Raw genomic sequence first — 13,129 nt, forward strand, 5'->3', positions numbered from 1 at the left:
TGACAAAAAATCCATAAAAAAATTCACCTGTGGAAGCCGAAGCACTGTAAAAAGCACGACCAATCATTTTAGCCGGGCCGGCTAAAATAACTGGATGGCTTACCTGCCTGTCAGCCTTCCATCTGTGCACACACTTATGTCGTGCCCTCATTGGTCATGTGCAGGTTAGTGCGTGTTGGAGGAGGGGCTCTGTAAGGAAGTGGGAGATTTTTTCCGGCTGTGTATTTTCAAATTCTAGCGTACTAGAGCTGGTTTCTTCAAAGTTACCTATCCCACCTTTAAACAGTGCAATATTTATATCCAAAATGTGATGGGGAAAGTGAATATCAAAGTTAAAAGTACCCATACTTTGCAGGTTTTGAAGTCATAATCTATCAGGAAGTCTTAACGATAGAAAACTAAATGTCCAAGTTCAACTATAATTGCATAAAATAATGATAAGTGACACATAAATGAGGCAACTGCTCAACTATGGGTATTTTAAGAAGCTTAAAAGCCATTATTTAGCAACTAAGATTGAGGTTGGATACTCATTCATGTTTTTGGAAATCACTAAAATTGATACAGAAAAGGAGAATGATCAGTTTCGTCATTCTGCTCCTTTTTATAGAATTCAACCATTTTCTTTTTTGTTTTGTTTGTTAATTCTTTTGCCAATCCTAAGTCTTACATATGGGCATGTTTTCCAAAGTTTTAGAGAGCCAGGCAACAATGATAAACTCTGTCCTTTCATGAGGTTTTACGGAACAAACACAGTATAAATTGAATGATCCTTCTGTATATGTGGTCATACATGTTGGACTGCTAAGTAACCAATGCAATATTTCTAAGAGAGTGTTATTGCTATCTGTCATTAGATTGAGTCAGGGGACTAACAAATATTAACAACAATTAGCAGACTTACTGTAAGTCCTTTTCAAATAGCAAGCAGACTAATCCCCCATGAGAGGGTTTATTTGCATCATTTGCCCTCTCTTTGCAGACTCTGTCAATAGCACTCAGATACAAATCCATCATTAAAAAGTAAAGGGAACAACACTGACAAACGGTTACACAAAAAGCAGGATAGTTTGACTTACAACTTAGCCAAAGAACACACTTTAACTAAAACACATCCACTGGAAAGATTTCTAATTAAAGTCTAGTTAACAGTGGATTAAATACATTGATATTTACTGTCTGTGACAGCAGGCTCAAGGCTGTGAGGTGAATCAATATTAGCTGCTGGCTGCTGCTGCTTCTCTTCTGTGGTGAAGCGGCACCACAGGGGTCCCCTCACAGAATTTAACTTACGAGTGGCTGCATTAGAGTGCGAGGGAATTACCTTTAGCTCCCTCTGTTGCATTAAGCACTATACCTGTATAGAGAGGCTCACATCCAAAGGGCCTCTGTATGCAGTAGAAACAGACTGTCCACAAAGTTTAGTGTCGAGAAGTTTGGAGAAAGATCACAGAAAATGGTTGTTTTCACTGCAAGGGAAGGGGGGATCATTTCAGCTCTATTGAACTCATGCTCTTAATATTTCTTTCTGCAAAGCTCAATAAGTGCCAAGAGTATAGAGGAAAAGACAGGCAGGGGTACACATTGACATTATCAATCAATAAAACAGTGGGTGGTAGCTATACAGACACAGGGCATTTGTTTTATTTTATTGTAAACTTGTTCTCGAATGTACTTCTTTGAAGCAGTAGGTCCCAGAGTGCTGCTCGACACACAGTTGCTAAAACTGATGTTTTCTTTCGATTTTCGCACCCAAGTCGCAGTGTTATTTTATGCTTTGCTTGTTGTGCTATAAATGTATTGATTTAAAGAGGCAGGGAACTCACTGATGTGGCCCGCCATCTGAATGGGTCAAAGTAAATGTGTTCGGCGGATGGCTCAGCGTGTTAGCCCTCTTATATCTGAATTAAAATAGGGATGCAGTACAGATCTTATTGAATAAGAACACTGAGCTGTCATGGCATTGGCTCCATGGACACTGACAGAGGTTGAGCGGCTATTTTTAGGGATGTGGTCAACACAGGGGGAGGGCATTGAGAACTTCCACCTCATGGTTTTTTATTGACCAATGCCATTAGTGTTTCGCCAAGCTGAAGGCAGAGACAAGAAATCAATAAAGGTCACACTATTAGTCCAAACTAAAAAGTTACATACAATTTAACTGGCTGGCGTTCATTCTGCTGCTTGTTAACCAGTGTGAACCCTTAGAGGGAGGCAGCCTTGATCTGTTCAGCTTGGGAAGTCTGGAGGGCCCACAGGGAGTCATAGGCCGCTGAGGGAGTCATTTTGCATTCTGTGTGCACTTGTAGACTTACAGTCAAGACAGGAAGGCAGACACACTAACATACACACACTTCCTAATTACCCAAATTCAACATTATTCCCCATATCTAGTAATTCCCTTGCATATTGTGCAAACACAGCAATGCACATATCAGAAATAGCACACATTGAATATGAACAAACACAATTTAACTTGCCATATGCCATGAAGTGGAAGTCAGTGAGTGAATGAGGAACTTTCAAAACAATTTGTGCAACACTTTGGTGTTAAGGGGAAGCTTCTTCTCTGCTTGGGCTGGCAGGCTGGAGTTGTGATAGTGTAGTTGAGGTTTAATAAGCGATAAGAGGTGTCCCCTGGTGCCTAATTCACCACTGCATTCTCATTATGCATTGCAAAGCATGCTCGTTCAACTGTAAGGTGTTGTTCAAGAATATTAGGGTGTGATGTGATGATGGCATATCACACTGGAGACAGTTTTATGGACCAGCGACTTAACAGGCTGATGAGATGTGATAAGAGCCGCCTGATTAATTGTGCCGCACCTCTCTCTACAGGCCTTCAGCCCTGGGTCTAAAAGTCATGTGAAGCTCTTCGTTATCGATCAGAACTTTTCCAGTAAAGAACACTCCAGGTATTATTGTCTGATGTTTTCCTTTTGCAACCATGGAAGGAATATACTATAATACAGTGCATGGAGAAGTACTCAGATCCTTTACTTAAAGGGGACCTATTGTGAAAAATCCACTTTTCCATGTCTTTTGTACATAAACATGTGTCCCCTCTGTGTAAAGAGATTCTGAAAGTTTCAGGAAAAAATATCGCTCACTTTTTGTCCTGATCCATTCATATAAAAACCTGTTTGAAAATGAGCTGATCAGATTGTGTCCACTTTATGATGTCATAACGATTTTTTGTCTTGTGTAACCCAGTGGCGGTTCTAGAAAATGTTTCATGGGGCGGCAAAGGGGGGGGGCAAGAGATCATGCCAGGGTGGCATGTGATGGCGGACAGTACGTAGTATTTTATACTGTATAACCTATTTATTGTTAAATCATGCCCTAACACAAGTGTTCTTAATGCACAAGAGAAACAAGGTGTTCAGGCAAACCAACTAAAATATAGTATAAAACAGCAAAAAGTACTCATGACACCCTAGAACTCTGTTTACTGTAAGTACAGTGAAGGTTCTTAGTTATAATTAAGTACACAAATGACATCAGCCTTCTCTTAAAGGTGGGGTAGGTAATTTTGGAGAAACCAGCTCGAGTGCGCTAGAATTTGAAAATACATAGCCGGAAAAAATCTGCCACTTCCTTACAGAGCCCCTCCTCCAACACACACGAACGCGCACATGACCAATGAGGGCACGAGATAAGTTTGTGCACAGATGGAAGGCTGACAGGCAGGTAGGCCATCCAGTTATTTTAGCCGGGCCGGCTCAGCTGATTGGTCGTGCTTTTTACAGTACCACGGCTTCCACAGATGACTTTTTTTTATGGATTTCTTGTCAAAGCACTTAAGATATTCATTGCTATCGGGATGTTAAGAGCATTCCATGGAATATAACAAAAAGTGTATCTCGAGCCGGTTTCTCAAACTTACTTACCTATACCCCACCTTTAAGAGAGCTAAAGGTGACCTGTGCAGCAACACATTTCAATCAATATTTGTCAATACTAAGAGCCGCTAAATTGTGCTGCTGTAATAGAATATGTATGCAAGGAGAATAAAAACATACGGTCCAGCTGGATTTTCATCTGCCTCCCGATCACTGCCTCTGTCCCTCTTTCTGACACTTCATCTTTATTCCTCACATACATTTCTTCTTCTTCACTAATGTCTTCATCTCCTGACTTTCTCCTGCTCTGACCCTCCTGGTCTCTTCAGTGTACTCTCTTTTCCTTTTCCTCTCTCTGTTCGTCCTGATCACTTCTCAGATATGTCTTTTTGTTATTGTTGAATCACTCCAGCTACTCTGGCCTGCAAGAGTCTACTTGCGAAAAGCACTGGTACAAATGCTTGTAAAACTTTACACGTTAGGGCCATGTAGTTAAAAAGTAGCGTATAATAAATACAAAATAAGAAAGTATTTATCAAACGCAAATAGGCAGCTGTGTTTGACGGCAAAGGGTGTATCCTGGTTTAATTTATCTGGCCTCATTGCTGTGATGTGTAATTTACGTGGATTTAATAGTAGGCCTACTGCATAGTTGGTGGACATTGTGTAGTTTTGTTTCTACAAGTACAGTTTTAGGGACACAAAAGTTAGGGGGGCAGCTGGGGGGGGGCAAGGCTCTTCCCCCCCCCCCGTAGATCCGCCCCTGGTGTAACCATTAGTCAATCACCAACCAAGGTATAGTAGTGTATTATTATGGTTATGTTATCTTGTTTTTTATATGTAAGAGCATTTTAGTGGTTGTAGTTGGTTAATTTGGACCAAATGTACTAGAAATACTGTGTAGATTAGTAGTACCATGCTGCATTATACCATATCAGCATCTCATGTGTTTTTAAAATAACTAGTCGTTTCAATATAACCGTTAAAGTGCACCTATCATACTATTTTTAGGCAATAGCATAGGTCTCAGATATATAAAAAACATGTCTATGAAGTGTTTTGCTCAAAGTACCAAACAGATCACCCATTCCTCATATCCCTCTATTTCACTTCCTGTTTCAAAAATGCTGATTTGGGTATAAAGCTTTTTTAAAAAAAATTTTTTAAATTGATAAAATAAAAAGGAGGTGGCTGAGCTCATGCGGGACCCAGGAGCTACTGTCTAAACTAAATACTGCAGTGATGAAACGCCATATCATGGATTATCAAGGATTATTTCTGAAACAGTATGGAGCTCAAAGGCTTTCTCTCTTGCCGGTTATACCACAAGGTGAGTTCCTTTTTATTTCCTGCTTCTTCACACACATGCTCTGTGCAGTACAGGTTAGCTCTGCATGTTAACGATGCTAATGTCAACATGCTCCGACCATATGACGTCCAAAACAGTCGTGCATTGTTTCTGATAGGGCCGTGGGTGTAAAGCCAGCCTACATTTCCGATATTACGTCAAATCGGACGAAAATCTGGATCAGCTCCGTTATACCCCCGTTTTTAGAGATGTGGGTACGGAGGAAAAGAGAAAGGGTTTTATTTTCTGACAAACACACAGGTTACAGCAGCATCACCTGGTGGACAACCACAGGGTTGTCACCCCCCCATAAAAGAAGTGTCCCCAAGACACTGAAACATACAAACCAATACAGAGCTTATACTTACAGCTAATACATGAAACAAAGGTTACCCGGGTGTAAATGTTACCCTAGTTTACCACTGCCTACTTTCCACATTCACCAACTCAGCAACCTGGAAGCAATTAAAGAGCAGGAAAACGCTGGAAAAAAGATGTGAAAACGGGAACAAAACCACTTTAAGGTACTGCTCTCGACAAAGCATCAGCCATCACATTTTCGGAACCTTTGAGATGTCGGATGTCCAAATGGAAAGGCTGTAGAAACAGGGACCATCTCATTAACCGCTGGTTTGGGTTCTGCAAAGACTGTAGAAAGGTCAGGGGATTGTGATCTGTGTATATCACTATTGGCCTATAACCACTCCCTATATACACTTCGAAGTGCTGCAATACCCAGATCAATGCCAGTGCCTCCTTCTCTACAATCGAGTAGTTCAACTGGTAGGAGTTAAACTTGCGTGAGAAGTAACTGACCGGGAGCTCCATACTAGAAGCATCTTGCTGTAATAACATGGCACCGGCACCCGTGTTACATGCATCCACTTTAAGATGAAAAGGTTGCTCAAGACGCTCAAGAGGTTGCCCCTCTCAGCACTGGAGGGCCAATTAGAAGATCCTTAACGTCCTTGAAAGCCTTCTGACACTGAACTGACCAGTTAAACTTCATCCTTGGACTTATCAGGTCAGTCAAGGGAGCAACAACTGAGGAGAAGTTTTCACAAAAACAACGGTAATAACCTACCATGCCAAGAAAACGAGCCAACTCCTCCCTGGTAGTAGGCGGAGGAAACCTCTCAACGGCTTCCACTTTTGCCCTTACTGGACGCACAGTACCCTGACCAACGACCTTACCCAGATATGTCACTGTGGCCTTAGCAAACTCACACTTGGCCAAGTTCACAGTGAGATTTGCCCAGACCAGGCGATCAAACAGGGCCTGGATGCGCTGTAGGTGCCCTGACCATGTGTCACTGTACACCACCAAATCATCTAAATACACGGCACACCCTTGTAATCCAGAAACCACACGGTTCATCAAGTGCTAGAATGTAGCCGGTGCTTTTCTAAGACCAAATGGCATGACCGTGTATAGTGCTGTGTACCTGGACTCACATTCAGGTTCAGGTCCGGACTCAAGTCCAGAGGTTCAGGTTCAGGTCCGGACTTATAAGTCCGGACTTGTGTCAAGTTGTGTGAGTAACTAAAGTGAACTTATTGTGAGCTAATTATCAATTGAAAATAAACTCATAATCAACTCAAATTCAAACTCGTCAGGTTTATTGTGCCCCCTTCCAACTTGTGTCTACACCATGTCTTTTCTAGAACTCTACATGTGTTACTAACTACACAACACAACTACATACATAGTGATGTACATACAAGACTCAATATGCAAGAGTACAAGTCTATGTGTTCTTGTTCAAGAACAACACCATATTGACATTGTCTGGGTGAAGTGTTGCTCTTTCGGCAGACACTAGATCACCATACATACAAAGGAGTTAGCTTAGCAACCCTACCAAATATGGCAACCAGCATCCCACGCTGTCAGTGTCCACTATGTCTAAGCCAGTTTCCCTTGACGTCACACAGATCTCCCGAGCAGTTGCGATATTTTGCGAGACTTCGTGAGCTCAGTAATGGCCGCCATATCAGAAGCCAAAACAATGTTTTTCGTCTTTTCTCAGCGCAAATTTCTCGATCTATGGAAGGTTTTAGATGGTTTAGAACACAAAGGAGAATATACGTAAGTACCGGTTCCTGACGTTCCGGTTTTAACCGGACTTGAACCAAAACTTTTTACAAGTCCAGTACCGGTTCGGCGTACCGGTACGCAGCACTAACCGTGTAGGAGTATAACCCTGTAGGCGTTATAAAGGATGCAATTTCCCTAGCCCGTGGGGTCAGTGGTACTTGCCAGTAACCTTTAAGAAGATCAAACTTGCTTACAAACTTAGCTGCGCCAACTTGATTCACACAATCCTCCATCCGAGGTAGGGGAAAACTATCTGGCTTGGTTACAGCATTTACCTTGCGAAAATCAGTAGAGGGTCTAAAAGTTCTGTCAGGTTTAGCCACTATCAAACATGGTGAGGCCCAGCTAGAATGTGAGGGTTCTGCAATGCCATTATCTAGCATGTATGCAACCTCTGACTCTAACTGCTCACGTTTTTCAGGGGAGTTTCTGTAAAACCGCTGTTTTATGGGCGTAAACTCTCCCACATCAATGTCATGTTCCACCAGATGCGTCCGTGAAGGAACTTCTGAGAATAGGTTAGGATATGACCTGATAAGAGAGCACATATCATCGTGTCTAGACCGTGGCAAATGTTCTAAGAACGTGTCCAGTTTACACAGGGACTCTGAATTATTCAACCGACCTTGTGTTCTACAGTCAAGTTCATCAACCTCGGTTTCCACCAAGGATAGAGACCCTGCCACGTTTAAAGGAACTGCCACAGCTGCCGGTTTAACTTCTGCTTCGCCTCCTGAAACAACACGAGAGAAATAGGGCTTTAACAGATTTATGTGGCACAACTGGGTGAACCTCTTCCTATCTGGCTTGGAGACGACATAATTCTGATCTGACACCTGACGCATCACAGAGTAGGGTCCCGCAAATTTTGCCTGGATCCCCAGGGCTAAAAGTGCGGTTCTCGGTTTTCCTGTCATACAAGGTCTTCATTGTCTGTTGAGTTTTCTCCAACTTTACCTGGGCCTGCCTAACCGCTTCAAAGAGACGCCGTTTGAAACCATTTACATACTCCCGCAGGTTGGCTGGTGGATCAGGAATCTCCCAATCGTCTTTTAGTACTGCTAGCGGGCCCCTAACATGGTGACCAAAAACCAGGTCATTGGGGCTGAAACCAGTGCTAGACTATACGACCTCCCTTGCCGCCAACAACAACCAAGGCAAACCTTCTTCCCAGTCACGATTCAACTCATTGCAGTATGAACGTAACAAGTACTTCAGTGTTTGGTGGAACCTCTCAAGTGCCCCCTGGCTCTGTGGATGGTAAGCGCTCGAGGTTACATGTTTCACATGAAGTTGTCTCATAATCTGCTTAAATACATGTGAAGTGAAGTTAGTACCTTGGTCACTCTGAATAACTTTCAGGATACCAAAGATGGAAATAAACTGACTCAGTTTTTTCACCACAGACTTAGCTGTAATGTTCCTCAATGGATAAACCGCAGGATAACGTGTGGACTGACACATCACCGTCAGCAGATATGAACTTCCAGCCTTAGACTTGGGCAATGGGCCAACACAGTCAATCAGCAGACGATCAAAAGGGGAGGACACTGCCGGAATAGGAGACAGAGGCACAGGTTTAATAGTTTGGTTAGGTTTACCCGTTAATTGACAAGTATGACAAGTCTTAATAAAGACAGAAACAGTCTTCTTCAACCTGGGCCAGTAGAAATACCGCAGCACTCTGTTGTATGTCTTCTGCACTCCAAAGTGACCCGCAACATCATCATGAGCTGTTTTCAATACCCCTTCTCTCAGCTTGTCTGGTATGACAAATTGAAATATTGCTTCCCCAACAAAACCCTCACCCTGAGGCGACCATTTCCTTACCAATACCCCCTCTTGTAAGAAATACCCATGGGCTGCACTGATGATTTCCTCAACGGGGCGAACCTGGGACAAGAGCTCCTGCAAAGTTGGATCCTCCTGCTGCTGCTTCGCCAATTCACTACGAGAGACAGACAATGGAACAACAGGTAGCGCCAAAACAATATTCTCAGAAATGACTTTTATCTTGTGCTTTATAGGTCTGAGCTCGTGTTACTGCACAAGCTGGAACTACCTTTGTCAGCTTCTTCTCTGGGTCAGCAAGCTCGCCCCTCACTGGCTTAGAGGACACCACTGGTGAAAGAGGCACATCAGGCCACACTCTGCTGCCAGCCAGATCATTTCCGAGGATGACTGCCACTCCCGGAACAGGCAAAGATGGCCGGACTCCCATGGCCACCTCACCCTGCCGTAAATCACAGGACAACACCAACCGATGCTTTGGAGCAGACAACAACTGCATCCCCATTCCCTTGAACAATACACAACTTCCAGTGTCAGTTACCGAGGAAAATGGAAGAACACCCTCAGTTAATTATGAATCGATAGCACCTGTGTCTCTCAGTATCTTTACAAGGAATTTTTTTTCACTTCCTTGCAAAGACACATAACCCTCTCGACTGGGAGGGGCGAGGCTTCACCTCTTGCAGGGCTGGTCCATGGTTAGAAGCCGCAGCAGCAACTGGTTGCGGGGTAGTATGGAATGTAACCGCAGCTATAGCCTCATCCCTAGCAACCTTGTGGGGAGAAGCTGCAAGGGCAACAGGCCTGGGAAACTGGACTTCTTGGAGTCCCTTAGTTTTTGCAAGTACTGGGCATTCCTTTTTCTGGTGTCCTTTACCCAAACAAAAGTAGCAAGTACCTAGACCTACTTTACATCTGGGGTCACCAGACCAGTTATTTCTGCTCCCCCAGTCAAATCTCTCCCCTGAATGAATCTTGTGTGTTAACGTGTATTCATCAGCTAACACCCCGGCGTCTGTTACATTTTTAACCTTATGCTCATTCAGGTACGTAGCAACGCATTCTGGAAGGATATCTTTGAATTGTTCAAGAAGGAACAATTCCCTCAAATCATTAAGATTTAATACTTCGGAAGCCGTGACCCACCGATTACATTTCATCGTCAGCACCCGAACAAGTTCCACATAGGTCTGTCCTTCTGACTTCCTTAGTTTCCTGAACTGCTGACGGTAGGCCTCAGGCACCAACTCATAAGCTTTTAGCACTGCAGTCTTTACCCTTAAGTCATCTTCACTGTCAGCCATACTTAATGCAGAAAATGCTTCTTGAGCCCTATTAACACACTGTAACAGCAATGTTTTCTCTGAATCAGACCACTGTCGTTCAAAAAGTCAAAAAAACGAATCTACAGTCTTCTCAAATTTCGGTAACAACTTCAAGTTATAAGCTACATCAAAAGTAGCTGGGGACACCCCAGAAGAAAGCTTACCCTCTTGGATGAGGTCCAACTTGTAACGCTCTTGTTGCAATTCAGCTTCCCGCACCACTGTAGTTAACCTTAAACGCTCCATCTCAGTTTCCTGTTCACGAGCTCTAGCCCGGTCCTCACAAGCACTTGCTCGTTCACTGTCTTGTTGGTACTGCAGCAGCATTATTTCCTTTCTCTGTTCAAATGTCATTTCACCAAAGTCAAACAAAGAAAAACCTGCACTTCTCTGCCGATCTGGATTTATAGCTGCCTTCTCAGCCAACTCCTCCTCGGAACCATCATCGACAGCCACTGCTGGCAGAAGTTCTTGCAGTACCAACTGGGCCTGTAACATAGTCACTATGGTGTCTTTACGACCCTGCTTTGGAACGTCTGCTTCAAAATGCTCTGCAATTTTTTAAAACTTGGTCTTTAGTACATTTTTCCAGCAGTTCAACACTGGGACACTTAACAAAATCTGTCAATGTAGCCATGATTATGCAAACTCCCTTGAACCTGGTGCACAGACACCTAAAAATATATATATATATATTTTTGTTTCACTCTGGAATACCTCTCCCCTGGCTATCTGCCTACCCAATACTAGCTATCTTGTCTCACCCTAGTCTTCATGCATGCTACGACAGGTGTTTTAAACACTTACCCAATGACCCGGTAAAGCCCCAGTGAAGCTGCTACTCACCAAGACAGCCACGGACGTGTATCCATGACAAAATAATGTTGAATCATGTTTATGCACAAAAATAACAAACAAAAACAACAAACCAACAAGCTCCCCTGAAGGAGATGTTGCTTATGTCTATCAGCAAAGGTAATTCCAAAGCTACTCCTTAATGCCCTACACCAGGAACAAACTGTCTACACAATCAAGGCAAACAAATCAAGTAAACAACTATCACCTGGTTCTTGGATCGGACGAGCCCCCATATGTTACAAGCTAGCTCTGCTTATAACACAAGGACAACAGTTCCACACAGGAGTTACCCAAAACAATCATTTATTTTACCTAACAGTGTCTACAACCAACAATAAAACAAACAGAAGAGCGGCGTCCTGCTGCACCGAGCAGGGCAGCTGAGAGAGAGCGAGAGCCTGTTCTGCAGCCCTCTTATATCCTGGAATCAAGTGCCACAGGTGGGTCCCATCACTGCTGATTACAACAAACACACAGGTTACAGCAGCACCACCTGGTGGACCACCACAGGGTTGTCACAATTATAATAAGTGAAATACCATGCCATGTCAGTAAGCTAGCCTTCCACTATAGTAGAACCCTGAAACTTCTTAATTCCACCTGTGCTTTTTCTTGCTTTGGCTAGTCAACATGTCTGTTGTTTTTGTCAATGTGTGTAGGCAACAGGGTAATTTTTGTGAGACAGGATCATATACATATGATAGAGAAATGCATCACTATGTCATCTGGCTGCTATGCCTCGACTTTGTGGTTTAAGATGTTTCCTAATGGACAACGCGTTTAACTTGTAACTAACTTTTAACTAAGTAACGCTAACTGCTAACTGTTGCTAACTGTTGCTAACTGTAGCTGCTATCAGCTAGTTAGCTGTTTAGCTCAGTTTACCGTGCACCAAGGACGGGTTGCTTCGAGGAACGGGAGATTGTTCGTGTTTATTCTGGCAGAACAGAAACGTTCAGCCGCAGGGAGTAGGAGGTTTTCCGGCCTGTAGTGTGGAGAGGCGCCGGGGTCGTCGGGGTCGCCAGTGAGTGAGAAACCTCATCCCAATACCCCTCCTCGACTCCTCTCTTCCCCTCCTCCGGGACTTGACCCGGAAATCGATCAAGACACGCCATTTTGAAGGACGTCCCAATAGCTGAAATGCACACGGAGGAGTCGAGGAGGGGTGAGGGAGGAGGGGTGCGGGAGGAGACGAAAGGGAGGATACACGCGAGCAGACTACGCGGAAGTGTTTTCACTACTCGCGTATAAAAGCCCCGCCCCCACCTTCACAGCTGGTCGATTTCAACAGAGGAAAACCGACAACTGGAAGATGAGTGGAAAAGCGTCACATAAATGCATAAGTGCTCACAGCTCCGTGGGAATTATTATGTGCAATTAATTTCTAAAAGGCTTCACATTACTATAATTATATTTGTATTTAAATGTAGGCTACATTTTACACCAAAAAGGAACACAAAAGCAGGACCAACCATCGTACATTTAATTCATTGACTAACAAGAGAAAGATTCATTCATTTAAATAAATATTTAACCAGAAATGGGCCGGTTCTAAAGGGTTATTCAGTTAAGCCCGATGAGAGGGGATACAGCTGTGCGCATGTCATCATTAACAGACGTCGTCTAAGAGTGACGTTTGAGTGAACGAGGACATCCCAATTAATACCTGAGGACTTCTCTGTCCTCGCGTCACCTCCTCGTGTCTCTCGCTCGCATCTTACGGAGGCGGAGCTAAGACGCAAGGAAGGGACGCGAGTGAGGGAAAGGAAGAGTCGAGGAGGGGTATTGGGATGAGGCTAGTAACTTCATGTTAGCTGGCTCGTTCCTGTGTTCTTAGGTTCTTACACTTGCTTGATGTTTGGCTGTG

The 13,129-nt window shown here is 43.6% G+C and overlaps 1 long non-coding RNA gene across 3 annotated transcripts; it reads right to left on the bottom strand.

Annotated features, from left to right (window-relative positions):
* Positions 1-7,381: 7,381 nt before the first annotated feature.
* On the bottom strand, positions 7,382-12,698 carry LOC307039027. 3 transcript variants are annotated; one of them, XR_013808112.1, is made up of 4 exons: positions 12,148-12,698; positions 11,468-11,718; positions 9,351-10,955; positions 7,382-9,236 (listed from the first exon to the last, which is right to left on the bottom strand). It is a non-coding gene; the product is annotated as an uncharacterized lncRNA (long non-coding RNA). The 3 variants fall into 3 exon arrangements; XR_013808114.1 differs by having other exon boundaries at positions 9,351-9,587; positions 12,148-12,691; XR_013808113.1 differs by having other exon boundaries at positions 9,351-11,718.
* Between the last annotated feature and the right edge of the window lie 431 nt (positions 12,699-13,129).

This window comes from Notothenia rossii (assembly GCF_949606895.1).
Source record: "Notothenia rossii genome assembly, chromosome: 1".
In the NCBI taxonomy this organism is placed as follows: Eukaryota; Metazoa; Chordata; class Actinopteri; order Perciformes; family Nototheniidae; genus Notothenia; species Notothenia rossii.